Source organism: Sturnus vulgaris, chromosome Z (assembly GCF_052056855.1).
Source record: "Sturnus vulgaris isolate bStuVul1 chromosome Z, bStuVul1.hap1, whole genome shotgun sequence".
In the NCBI taxonomy this organism is placed as follows: Eukaryota; Metazoa; Chordata; class Aves; order Passeriformes; family Sturnidae; genus Sturnus; species Sturnus vulgaris.
Window position 1 is genome coordinate 11,539,684 of NC_142283.1, and position 13,406 is coordinate 11,553,089.

Below are 13,406 nucleotides of genomic sequence, written 5' to 3' on the forward strand. Positions count from 1 at the left end.
CTGTGCAGAGCCCTCCTGCCCTCCAGCACATCCACACTCACACCCAGCCCGGGGCTGTCCCAGCTGACACGGCCTCCATGCCCTGAGCCGGCCCTTGGATGGAGATGTTGAACAGGCCTGGCCCCGGGGCTGATCCCATGGGAGCCCCACTGTGCCCAGCCCAGCTGGATGTGCCTCCATTGCCCAGCACTGCCGGCCCTGCCCTCAGCCAGTTCTCCCCCCAGAGCACAGGGCCCTGGCCAGGAGCAGCCAGTTTCTCCAGGAGATGCTGTGGGAGAAGGTGTCCCAGGCTTTGTGAAGTGCAGGCAGACACAGCCACAGCCTTTCCTCACCCTGAGCAGGTCACCTTGTACAGGAGGAGATCAGGTTGGTGAGGCAGGACCTGCCTGTCCCAAACCCAGGCTGGCTGTGCCTGATGCCCTGGTTGTCCTGTTCCTGCTGCTGGTGGCACTCAGGGTGATCTGCTCCATGGCCTCCCTGGCACTGAGGGCAGCTGACAGGCCTGAAGCTCCCTGGATCCCTTTTCCAGTGCAGCTTGTAGATTGTCATCTCATTTACCAACCTCCAGTTAACTGAGGCCTCCCTAGTTAACCAGGACTAATTAAAAATGATTGAAAAGTGCTTGGTGAGCTCTCCTGCCAGCTCCCTCAGAATCTTTTTGGGGATCCTATCCAGCCCCAGATGATTGCTGACACATAGTATTTACTACAAACACTCTTCAGGGGAAAAAAAAAGCCACTTTATTTTTACATAAATATTTCAAGGGTATTCAGTCATATCTCTGGTGTTACAGCAGAGAATTAAGGGCAGTTGGTGGACTGGAGTAGAGTCTCAAAATATGGCAGAGGAGAGACTTCACCCTCCTGTGGCTCACAGGAAATTTCCTCTGCCAGTATAATATTTATATTTCATCAGACATAAAAACAAAACTTAAAAAAACCAAAACAAACCAAAATAAAACAAAACTAAGGGAAAAAAAAAAAAAAAAAAAAAAAAAAAAAAAAAAAAAAACCAGAAAAAAACCCACAATTTTTCAAGTTTTTAGGGTACTTCCTAAACCTTCCAGAAACTGACTCACGACCACAAATAAAAAACTGTAGAGTTTGCCAGACTTGAAATAACAAAGAGAAAATTTATTGGCAACCCACCTTGTGGACTTTTCTCTTTGGTAATTTCTCTTTCCACTGACACCTTTAATGAAGGCTCAACAGTAAAGGACATTTTTTTTACCAACTGAAGCATCAAGTCCCTAGCAGAGGTTTGACAGAGAAGTCCTTGCTTAAACATCAATCTCAGTGATACTTGCTCTGATATCTGTCCTTGAATATCTCTGCAATTTTTCCTTCCACCAAAACCAACTGAAATAACAAAGAAAGATAAAAAGAAGCTACAAATTGAACCAGCAAGTTCAAAATATGACCTGTAAGTATTCTCAAAGCTCTTAATCAAGCAGAACAAAATAAAATCCTGTTGACTTCAAAGTGAAGCTCGTCTCTGTTATTCACATTAATGAAGTCTCTGAGAAAGGAATCTCTGTATTGTACCTCCAGCTGAGGCACAGTATTAAGAATCATTTCTGATTATAGAAGGTGTATTATGTGAAGCTGGAATCCCTCTGCATTTCTAGTAAATACATTTTCATACATACTAAGAGAGAACATCAATATTACATGAAATTTCATATATATTTACATAATAATTTTCATTTTCTAAGCAAATAATGAAAATCACTCCTCCCATGATCCAAATGCTGTATCTGTACTTCTTGTACGAATAAGGCTGTTTAGGATTCTTCATGGCAACCCCTCCTCACAGCCTGTTTTCATTTTTTAGCTGCATAAATTGAGTCAAAAGTTTCAAAAATTGTTACTTAATAGCTGATTTATTTCTGAAATTTATTCTCTTTTTACACTGTAATCAGCAAATTAAACGGAGAAAATATATTTTGAAATATATGTCAAATTAAAATAACTGCAACTTTCATGGTTCAGCACAAGTTGAATTCACAACAGAAAAGACAATTTCTCTAGGATTCTACTGAAGGAGTTAGATATTTGGACTTAAAGCAAAACAATCTGTTCACTAGAAGAATATATTGTAGTCTAAAAGAGGGTTCATCTGGGAAAGGCATAATTCAGAAGCACTTTTGCTCCTTATGGTGGGGTTGCATCACTTAAAGGAGTTGTATTGTCCTGGTGTTTTGAATCTGTTTTTGCATCACCTGACATATGCTGATTTTTCTAATCTGGGTTTAGTTTCACTGAAAAAGTTTTTTAAAGTTTCCTGTTAATTGCAGCACTATAGGGTAGTAAGCATCCATCAAGAAACTCTAAATTCAACACTGCAAGTTCCTGTTTAAAAATCATGAACTCAAAATTTAAGGAAATTGGAAAAGTTATCTCAGCTACTTTGTGCACATCTGGATTGCACTTGCTTAGCTTCTTTTTTTAACTGAAGACATTACCGACATAGAAACTTCATATTTTTGTTATTTAAAATTCAAGAAGCAATAATTCCAGAAGCTGTGACTTCAGAAAACTGTTATCAGGCTAACAATACAGTCATGAGAAGTGGAAGCACTGAAACTGTAACTGTGGGTGCTTCCAACACAAAAAGGCTGGGAAGCACAGAGCTTCAAAGGCAGGCAGTGATGAAACAGGGTGCTGCATTCTCAGAGGGGTTAAAGAACAAAGCAACAACACAAATTTTCACCGGATTTCTTCTAGAATGTTTTCTATTCCAGAAGAACTCACTCAAATACCTCATTACTAATAAAATTTAAAATAAACATTAAAAAAAGTTTTTTAAAAAGCCAGTAACATGAATAGCATGAATTCAGAGAGGTCTTTAATGATGCCAAAAAATATGTGGGCAAAAAAATATTCCAGTGCATTTGCAATAGGCAGTTGTGAAATACTGGTAAAAACGAAAACCTTTGCATCATTCATAAACTGAAAGCCATAAACACATATCACATGCTTGACAAAGGAGTGGCTTTTGAACTGGAGCCAGGCTGAAACAACATCTCAAAGAGGCAAAAGGAGCTATTTCCTACAGGGGTTAAGAGCACAGAAACTAAATCTCGACCCTGATCTCACTGTTAGCCCTCATTTAACAAGTAATCAGCAAGTTTTTCTATTTCAGTGAAACATTTCCATTCTAGTACTTCTTTTTGTCATGGCTTTGCTGCCCTTTGTGACTGTATCCTTTAAAGCTGCATACTGGAAGTTTTATCCAGAAAGTTCTGTGAAACCAACTGCCTGGCACACAAAGCATTTACACTTCAAATGAACTGGTACAAATAAGTGTTTGATTTTAATAAAGCATTTATTAAAGGTTAATTTCTAGCTGATAAAAGTACTTGCTTTGGTCAGCATGAAGGAAATACAAATCTAGTCAACATACTCTTATCTAGGAGTTAAACATGCAGTAAAACCATGAAGTCTTTTTAATATGCTTATTTTTTAAATTTAATGCTAGCACTTGGGAATAAAAGGATAATCTTTAATTCTTTAGACAGACCCTACAACAGTGCTCACTGAGATTATATCCTATGACCTTAATATAGACATGGCACAGAACAGGCCTGGCAGAAAACTCATGAAAGTTGAAAAAAGTCTAAAAAATTTACAAAAGTTGCCTTTATCCTCTCTGAGGTGTGTGAAAGATCACAATTCACCAAAGGTAAAATACTATACCCATAATAATCTTTTCCCAGTGCTAGAAGGGACAGAAATGTCTACATTTTCTTAATTGAAATTAATTGTTGGAGTCAGTAAGCTAAGAGTCTCTCTGAATCTTTCAGAGACAGATGAGAATGTAGGGATTGAATTAAAGCCTTTAGATGGAATGAGTAAGTGAGTAGATGGAGTGAATAAGTAAGTAAATGGCATAAGTTTTAAGTGCTTTTAGTAAGTAAAAGGTCTTAGATGCAAGAGAACAGGTACATGTTCTAGTGAAGATTGAAAAACATATTAGTGTTTCCTTAAAGGCTCCAAGAACCTCACTACAGACATAATAAAGTTAGAGTTAAGAATATTGCTTACATTTTTCAGTTAGAACAAGAGAGGCCATGTACATACTTTATACGTAGTCTGGCGTGCTAAGAAAACAGAATTCTAATAGGTTAAGAAGTAGTGGTCTGAGTTTGTGTCTTAGCTGGTTGGAAAGTTTCTATAAAAGAACATGAATCAGGGAGAGCTGGTGCTCTATGCCATGACTTGATGCCAAGTGCATTTTGCCACCTGCATTTTGCCATTTCTTTTGCCACTTGCTTTTATACCATGTGCTTATGCCATTGCTTTGCTCTGATTTTGCTTTTGAGACTGATGTGCTTTTGTAATAAATAACTTTATAGCAACTATTAGCTGCTTCACTTTTAATTTTTTCCCAGTGCTAGAAAGGACAGAAATGTTTTTCTTAATTCAAATTAATAACTATGAATAATTGCCTCTCATCATTTTGTCACTGAGAAACATTAATTTCATAGTTTGTATATAATGTAAATCCTGAAATACCTCTGCAATTACTCAAGACACATTCTAACACGCAGAAATAGTGTCAGACCCTGAAAATTTGAGTTTTCTTTCTCTTGTTCCTACCTTCTTTTCTGCAGAAAATGTTTTCTAGTAAACAGGACAAAATTAAAAGAAGAAAAAAGAAAAAGCAAAAAAAAAAGCTGTTCTCAGCATCCCAAAAACTCGCATTACATTGTGATTTTTTTCTCCCTCCCTTCTCTTTCTCACAGTCTTTTTTGTAATTCAGATGAAAGCAACTTGCTTTTTTATGACAGACTCAAGCACAGACTCCAAGGTGGGAGTTACTACAGCCACCTGACTCTGTATTCATAGGAAACAACTCTAAATTCTCCTGCTTGACAAATTCACCACCAGAAGACTTTCAATTAGAAATCTTATCGCTGTCTTCATTTAAGCTGGAAGGCAACTAAACGATCCTAAACTTCTTCAGGGGAGCTGAGCATTGATTCTTCATCACTTGCAGGTTCCTGAAAGGTTCATTCCCTGCAGGGAAAGGAAGAAGAATTAGATTAGTATCCTCTCTCTTGCAGGGGAAATGGAGTAGAGTAAGTCGTTCACCATTCATATAGTTTAGTGTTGAATGAAAATCTGGCAACATTTATGGACTGTTGCAAAATGGGATCGTTCTAACAAAGCAAACAAGGTTGAAAAAGTGCAAATGCCTGTCATCCTACCTGGCAGCAGAGAGTGGCATTCTCTGGGTAATTAACCAAAGAGACACAACAGTCACACAGCCAAATCTGAGCTCAGACTTGCAACAAGGAGTTGTTTTGTGACAGTAGTTTGGGTCTTGGTAAAAGAAAACCACTGAGATATTTCTGTAGAAGCCTTCAGCTTGGAGACTTTGCACCCAAACTCGTGAGGGATGCAGAGCTCTCCTGAAGATGGTTACTTGCCAAGGGTATATTTTCTACTAATGGAGGAGCTGCTGCATCACCAACTGCCCCAACAATTCCTTTTGCTTTCTATATTGTTCAGATCCTCTAGTGTCATTTTCAATGGGATCTTCAGGTGTGCTTGAAATATTTGCTCCTTTTGTTCTACCAATAAAGATGGTAAAATTAGCCTGAAAATGGGGTTATTTGTAGAGTGTGGATAGCTGAAATCCATTGGTCCTATTGGGACTACTTGATGTTCATGCTCAAAAGACTGAAATTTTAGAAAATATTCAACCTACATTAACTTATATTAGCATCTTTCTGAAAATCAAGCCCTGTGAAAGTTTCTTGATTTTTAGAATTTTTACAACAAGGCACTTTAGGTTGTTAGACTATTCTGAATGTCTTAGCCTTGTGCTAAATAAAGCAAATCAGAATGAGATACCTAGAAATTCAAAAAGGACAAAAAGGAAAAAGGGGCAAAGATGTGTATCACTGAATTTTCTCTATTAAATATCCTAGACACTTACATTAAAAGCAGAAAAATTCAACACATCCCCAAAAAAGGAGGAATATACAAGAGAACTCTTCTTGTTTCTTGATTAATTCCTTTTTCTTTCAAGCAAAGAGGCAGGGGAAAAACAGGGATCTCTTGATGAGGCCAGGGGTCTTACATCCTCCATCTTCATTTATTAAAGTCACCCTTTCACCAGCTAAATATATGTCTTGTAAACTATCATAGCCACTGGAAGTGTTGACCAAAAACCACTCTTGCTGTGATTCACATGTTGAGAAAACAGAGGTCACTGATGGCCACCTGCAAGAAAGAGAATTAAGCAGGCAATGACTAAAACCCCACTGCACATTTCCATCTGTATTCCATTCAGCACCCAGTCCTTATCACTTATTCCCTTTAATGTCACTGTCCCCTTCCAGCTGCTTTTGCTACAAAGCTGCCTCTTTGCATGTCTTGACCTCCTGTTCCTGCAATTAACAGCAAGTGCTAATTGCACTCAGCTGCAGGTGATTTTGCTACTTCCCCTTGCAGGGAGCTGGCTAAGACCCTCTGTCAGTTAGATTTCTCCTGCACTTATCCTTTAGCCTTTATACAGCTGGGGAAAGAAAAGAAAAAGTACTTGTTTCTTATCTGCTAAATGATAGCTGTTACATTTCTCAAGAAAAAAACAGTATTTCTAAAATATCTCACTTCTATTTCAAATTATCTTCTACCAATCTAAATGTTCTAATTTCTAAATTGTCAAAAACAGAATCCTTTAAAAAAAGCAGTTTTCATGGTTTATACAAAAAAAAGGTCCAAGGTTTTTATTAGAGGAAAACTTGGTTGCACTTCTCCTGCTGCAAAGATGAAACTGTGGCTCTATAGAATCCATTTTCTTTTAGGAGGCTGTAAGGTACTTGGATTAAAGGTAGGAGGTGAAAGGGAAAATTTGCTTTTGGATTCTTTCTTGATCTCATCAGCTAGTGTTCTTTTAAAATATTTATCAAAACAAAAACAAACAAACATAAAACAAGCAAAAAAAAAAATCCCCTTTTCTCAAAATCTCCCAGAACGGAAGGTTTTCCATATCTGCTGCTGTGCCTGAGCTGACACAGAGTTTCCGAAAGAGAAGAGACTGCTGAGAGCTCCCGAGAGCTGCTCACTAACGTGAATGCACCTGGGGAAACACCTACACCACAACTAGATTTGTTTTTCACCAAAACAGCTGACAGAGGACACTTCCCAAAATCAGGAGGTAGACTTCCATGCTGCTTGAATCAAAAGTCCTCCAACCAGTGAGCTCCAGAGGAAGCACTACTATGGACACCTCTGTCCTGCTGCCTGCAGATATCACCAGGGGGTTTCAAACAGCCATAACTCTTCCTCTGGCTTGCACTATTTTTCCCCCTCTTTTGCCCTACTAGGTGGGTCTGGCATGATCTAAATTCTCCTGATGATTTCTTCTCATATCTTTCTTCTCCAGGTGGTATAAAAGACATCTGCAGCCCTAGTCCTGTCAGAAAGGATTAATCCAGAAACAGAGCTTCTTGGCACAAATTTAAGTAGTGTGTGTAAGAAATGTTTCTTACTCCTTGCCTAAGATTTGCTCTACTTTGAATTATTTGTGCATCATTTGAAGGAAGAATCCAAAAAGCAGCTTTTTCCTGCTTTCAAGGAAGGAAAGAAAAGAAGTTGAGTTGTGTTTCTTTTGTCTTTGAAATAATGAAAACCATTAAAAGAGCAACCAAGAACCCACCTATCCCACCATTGCTGAACCTTTCTACCACCACAGGGAGCAGCTGGACTTACCTCCCAGAGGTGACTGGAATAGTTTAAGCTGAAGGTTCTTGAGCAGGGAACTTGAAATGCTACAAGTCTCTCCATATAAATGCATTGTAATTCCAAAGGCACAGCTGCTGTGGTGCTCTCAGCAGGGAGGAGCATATTGATGACAAAATTGGTAACAGCTTTGCTTAAGATGCTCCTGCAGCACAAGAAGCGTTTTTATCAGGTTTGGAGCACAATTTTTATCTCTGTCTGAAGGCTCCAGTGCCTTCATGCCATCAGGGAAATGATAATAATTGTACATACATATGTTTTCAATGTAATTAGGATAAATCCTCTTTTTATTCTAGCCATTTATGCTGCAGTAAGAGGAGACATTTAAAAAATATAAAGGAAATATACAAAGTGGAGTATGAACAGCTTCTCCTGCTTTCCTGCCTCTTCTGAGCAAAGCAAGCATAGTATTCTCTGTTTCCTCCTGTTTACAGACCACTGCCCCATTTTGGATGGAAACATCACCATGACAGGGGAAAGGGCACTGTGCAGGGCTGTGTTAATCCAGTTCTTCAGAAGAGTGTGGAAACCCACCCCAGACCACTTCAAGAGGAGAATGCAGACAGCCCCTTCTGAAAAGAAAGAAGTTAGCAGGCCCCTGGATCAATTCAATCAATAGCGTGCATTGCAATATCCAAGTCTCCAGCTTGCTTTTTTTTTTTTTTTTTAATAAAGAGAGAAATCCTGGTCCCACCAGATGCAATAACTCAATAGAAGAGAGACACCAATTTTCACCTGACAAAGGTCTTTCCTAAGCAGGAAATAAATGAGTGGTTTTGAAAAACCCTAATGGTAATTTGACCTCTTATTATCATAATTATTTGCCATTCTACAGAAACCTGGGACTCTTTAAGCCAGCTACTGGAAAGCCAGTATTCCCTAGAAGTGAGCCATTCAGCCAAGACTTCAACAACACAATGCCTTGCTTTTCAACTTTTAGAGGTGTTTATGCTCTGAAAGGTATAAAGGGATTTTTAGCAGTTGCAAAAAATGTGTATTCAAGTCAAAGGGTAGAGACCAATTGGAGATAGAATGATGATGTAAAAACAAATAAATAATAGATCAAACCACAGTGCACAGCCAGTCTATAGATGCCACTGAAGCATAGTTCAGAGTAATTATAGTGCCTAATTGCTCTGCAAAGCAAAAGTCCTCTGTGCAGCACTACAGGGGGAAGAAAATTAGAGGTGAAAGTTCATTTCTTTAAAAGTCAAGCCTAAATGGCATCTCTGACAAGCTCTTAGCCACACATTGGTATTACAGCCTGCCCAACTGACCAGCTTAAGCTATGCAGCAGGATTACAGCTCTGCTTTCCCATCAGCTAAAGAAGCTTTCCTCCCTTGCACATGAGCAGGAATTAGTCTTTATTAAAGTCACTACAAATTTGTCAGTGTTTACTAAGATATTTGTTAAGGTTTCAGTAAAATTTCCTAGCCTCTAGATGAAGCAGACAGTATGCTCACATATCACTTTAAAAATCTGCTCCTGGTAATAGAGCACAAACCTCTCCAACCCTGCAATCAATGTGTGGGAGATGCTGGTCTAGGACACATTAAAATGTAAGTTACCTGAATTTTCATTCCACTCTTCTAGATGGTCAGATTTACCTAGACACTCTTCCAGTTGAAGGCAAGCTGAGAATTGACACAGGACAAAGGTTGTTGTTCAAAGGTATTTGTTTTCTGCTACTGCTGTTTGTGTTCCATAAATTAATGCACAGAAAACAGCATTAAGTATTCTCTGCTGGAACAGTGCTTGCTCTTCTCATTTCATGCCTGCTCATGCAGAGGACCTCCTGCTATGCTGCAATTTCATTAGTCAGATATAAGCAAACAGAAAAGAGAGGAAAGCCTGCCAAAATCAAAGACAAACTTTTCTTAAAGCATGTAAGAACAAACAAGGTGAACTCAGGGGGCTGGAAGGTCTGCTTCAGAGGATGGCAGATCTTCAGATCGTACCAAATTCTCTGGATGACAGTGATGGATGGTGCTTGTTGCAGTCGACAGATTCATTACACTTCAGATAATCTCCCTTCCTGCATGCTGATGGTTTTTTACTCCTCTGGAAACACCTATCAAATTGTGCTGACAGGTACAGTCAAAAACCAAAGGAGATAGGATTTACCATACTTGTTCTTCATATAAACAGGTCCTGCAAAATAAAGATGCACTACAATTGAGCTTATTTATCAGGGTTGTAATAAAATCTGTCCTGATGTCTAGATCAGAAAGTTGGTTTAATATTGTGCTTGCTAATTTCTTAACTAAGCTAAAATATTTATTTTCTCAGGATAGAGGATTGCCAAGTGACTCCAGCAATAACCTGCAAACCTGAATTCAGATCCCAAGTCATAATGACCTCACTAAACTGCCGGGCCTGAGTTCACCATTTATGAAAATTCAGTTTTCTACTTGCACAGGAGATGTCTGGTGACAAATATTAAAAACTGCAACTCATGCATGTGCTAGAATATTAGAGACATATAAAGGCTGCTATGTCTGTAACTTCATTAAAGCAGTCAGATTCTGGACATACCTCAGCTTTTGGGATGTCCTGAGCAGACTTTGAAAATGAGAAATATGTACAATTTTTTTTCTGCTGAACGCCTAATTTAAGGCATTCAGCATTATGTTTTCAACACTAAGTCCATGGAATTGAGTTTTTGGTGCTGAAAAATGTTCTGACTACAAGACAACTTCAATAATGTTATCAAAGCATATAAATATCCAAATTCCACTAACATCAGAGAGCCCTAATTTCTAAACATTTCAAGTCTTTCATAAAGTTTTTCTCAACATAAAAGCAACACAACATAGCAATAAAAAACCTTCTTAGCCTTTTACACCACTGGAATTGGAGGGGACCTCCAGTCAAAACCTGAGGGGTCAGCTCAGGACTCATTGCTCTGGATGCCTCACTTTTTCTCATGCACATGACACAAAGTTGAGACCTGGCTGAGAAATCCACTCTATTAAACCTTTGTGATTAGGTGCATACTTGAGTTTATTTTGAGCCTCTAACCTGGGAGTTTGGAGCAGAGGTTGTTTTGTACCTGTCTATTGTCCAACAGAAGGTTACAAGCTACTGTGAAATTCCACGGTTTTCTGTCTTCCAGAGTAAGGGTATCTTAGGATACCTGAGTCTCAAACAATTCCTATTCTTCTGTCATTTTTGATTGCAGCTCCTAACAACTTTAAAATTTTCATTGTTCAAGTTTTATCAAGATTTGGTACTCATATGAATAATCCACAGAAAAGGACAAGGCTCAAAGTTATACTGATTGAACACAAGTTTGGGAAGGTTATGCCATCTACCCTGAGAAATAGTTCTGAGAAGGCCTCAGTGAGGGTTCTTGGGTTTGTGTTTGTTGGCTTTTTCTCCATTTAAATTCATGTTATCTGACACATGACCTTGCCCATTACTTTACCCTCTAGACACTATTCTGGTGCAGAACTTTGACTTTATAAGAAATTCACTTATGTCAGGTATTGCAAAAGTTAAACGAGCAGAAGTTTATATTAATCTTTTAATATGAAAACTTTTATATTTAAGACATTCTGACTTTACTCTGCCTAAGTATCAGTACACATCCAAGGAGACTGGCCTGCATTTACACATTTATGTGTTGGTCATACACTGTGTTTTCTGGAGGGAGCTTCCTGGCAGTGATGGCAGTGAAGTGGGGATTGTGAGGGCAGTCTCAGGCAACAGCCTTCTGGCAGGAAATACAGGGAAACTGAGCTAAACACAGCTTTAGTAGTCTGTTGTGTAATCCTTTCCACCTGTGAACAATGAATCACACAGCTGAACTCCCCATACTTAATAGGGGAAAGCTAAAATTACAAGAAAATAAACATCTACAATAAATAATTACTGCTTTCTCAAGTGTGCAATAAAGCTTTCCCTCGTTTCCCTCAGACTTCTCTGAGGACCATGCAAGGGTGGTCAGTAGCTTTCATTACCTGTAAGTGGATGTTATCCATTGTTGCCATTTTCTGTGTCCCAGAGCTCTGCAGCTCATCCTGCAAAGGGAAATCTCTCATCCAAGCTGAAGAGCTGCACCTCTCGGCCACTCTCACCTTCCTGGGCACAGACAGGTCTCAGCTGCAGGGAGTTTTATCTCCCATGTTATCTTTGCTCTACAGGAAATGTATGTACAGCAACTAGAATATGCACAACTTTTCAAAATCTTTTTGCAAATTAATACACCCATTATATAAAACTGCTGATTACAATGAGGCCACCCATGACAATACAGAACTGTGGAGACAACTTCATATATTAACAATGTGTGAAAAGAAAGCAAGCAAATATGTTTTGAGGTGGAAGAGAATGGAGTGACTCTAAGTATCCAAGATCTGGGCATGTAGTACATGAAATAGCAGCATTATTTTATACTCACTCTCCTCATAATTTCTAATTAATTCACTTTTTTTTATGTTTTCTGAGGGCAGTAGTTTTGTGCCAGCAGCTGTTGCACCTCCAAGATTTCATTCTTCAGTAGTAACAACAACCCCTCCCTCTACAGGGGAGATCAGGGTTGTTCTTTTCACGCTTCCATTGTTGTATTTAATCCACATTGAATTCTATTTAAAAGGTTTTTCCTATAACTGCTTTGTGGAGCTCTTTGCTGATGGTCTGTCCTGTCACTGTGAGCAAAGCTTTGCAAGGCCACCCATCACCATGTTGGCAAGCAGAGATTTCAGTTCCTGGTATCTTCCACAGCACAGTCAAGCTGCAGAGTCAGAGACAGTAACTTTTTATTATCCTGTTGCCTTTGCATCTGAATTTTTAGTGTCTTTGTGGGCAAAGACACTAAAACTCCCCTCTAGACCAAAGAATCTCAGTTCGTTTTTTGAAATATCACATCTTTCTGCGTGGAGCCAGCATGGCTGCAGAGCATACAGTAACAATTCACAAAAATGCCACTGGCTGACACCACCACTTCTATCCTGTGTGTAAGCATCACAAATATCTCACACCACCTTCCTGCTTCTCAGTACACTTCTGACACTAACACACAGCAGAAAATAAGTATTCTGCACTCATACACAGAGGAAATAAATCCAGAGTGAATCATATTGCCTTTTCTAAGTTACTTAATCCTCAGTGTCAGAAAATGGCCTTAGACTGACAAAATTATATATCAGTCTTACAGAATATGTCACAAATTGTCTCTTCACAATACCCAGTTTTCTTCTGAGGAATGTCTTCAATCTATTAAAGGCTTACTGACTTAGTGCAAAACATAACAGAAAATAGCTAGAGAGGAATCAGGCTCCTCAAGGCCTGACATGATGGCTTTTTACTTTGGATATCATGTCAGGTATCAGATGAGCAAAAAACCACAGCAGTTAAAACCTACCTTAAAGAAGTTAAAACCTCTTCATCAGTTTCATTACACAGAAACTTAGAATTGTTAATACTTCATTAGGACTCTTATGATCCACTGAATGAGTGAAAGCAAAGGGATAGAGAGAGAAGCCAGCAAAGAAAACTTTTATGAAAGAATTCCCTCCACTGGCAGAAATCTTCTTAAACTTTGCACTCCAGCTCACACAATTCAGTGTTGGGAAATGAAAAGTCTGGCTATTTTACTTAGCAATTGTTAGTGGTGATCTGATTTAAGAATATTTGTGTCTTTCTCAATT

General features: G+C 38.8%; 1 long non-coding RNA gene across 1 annotated transcript; it reads right to left on the minus strand.

Annotated features, from left to right (window-relative positions):
- Positions 1 to 1,977: 1,977 nt before the first annotated feature.
- On the minus strand, positions 1,978 to 7,836 carry LOC148219669 (uncharacterized). The gene is made up of 3 exons (XR_015799656.1): positions 7,725 to 7,836; positions 5,947 to 6,233; positions 1,978 to 5,021 (listed from the first exon to the last, which is right to left on the minus strand). It is a non-coding gene; the product is annotated as an uncharacterized LOC148219669 (long non-coding RNA).
- Positions 7,837 to 13,406: the final 5,570 nt, after the last annotated feature.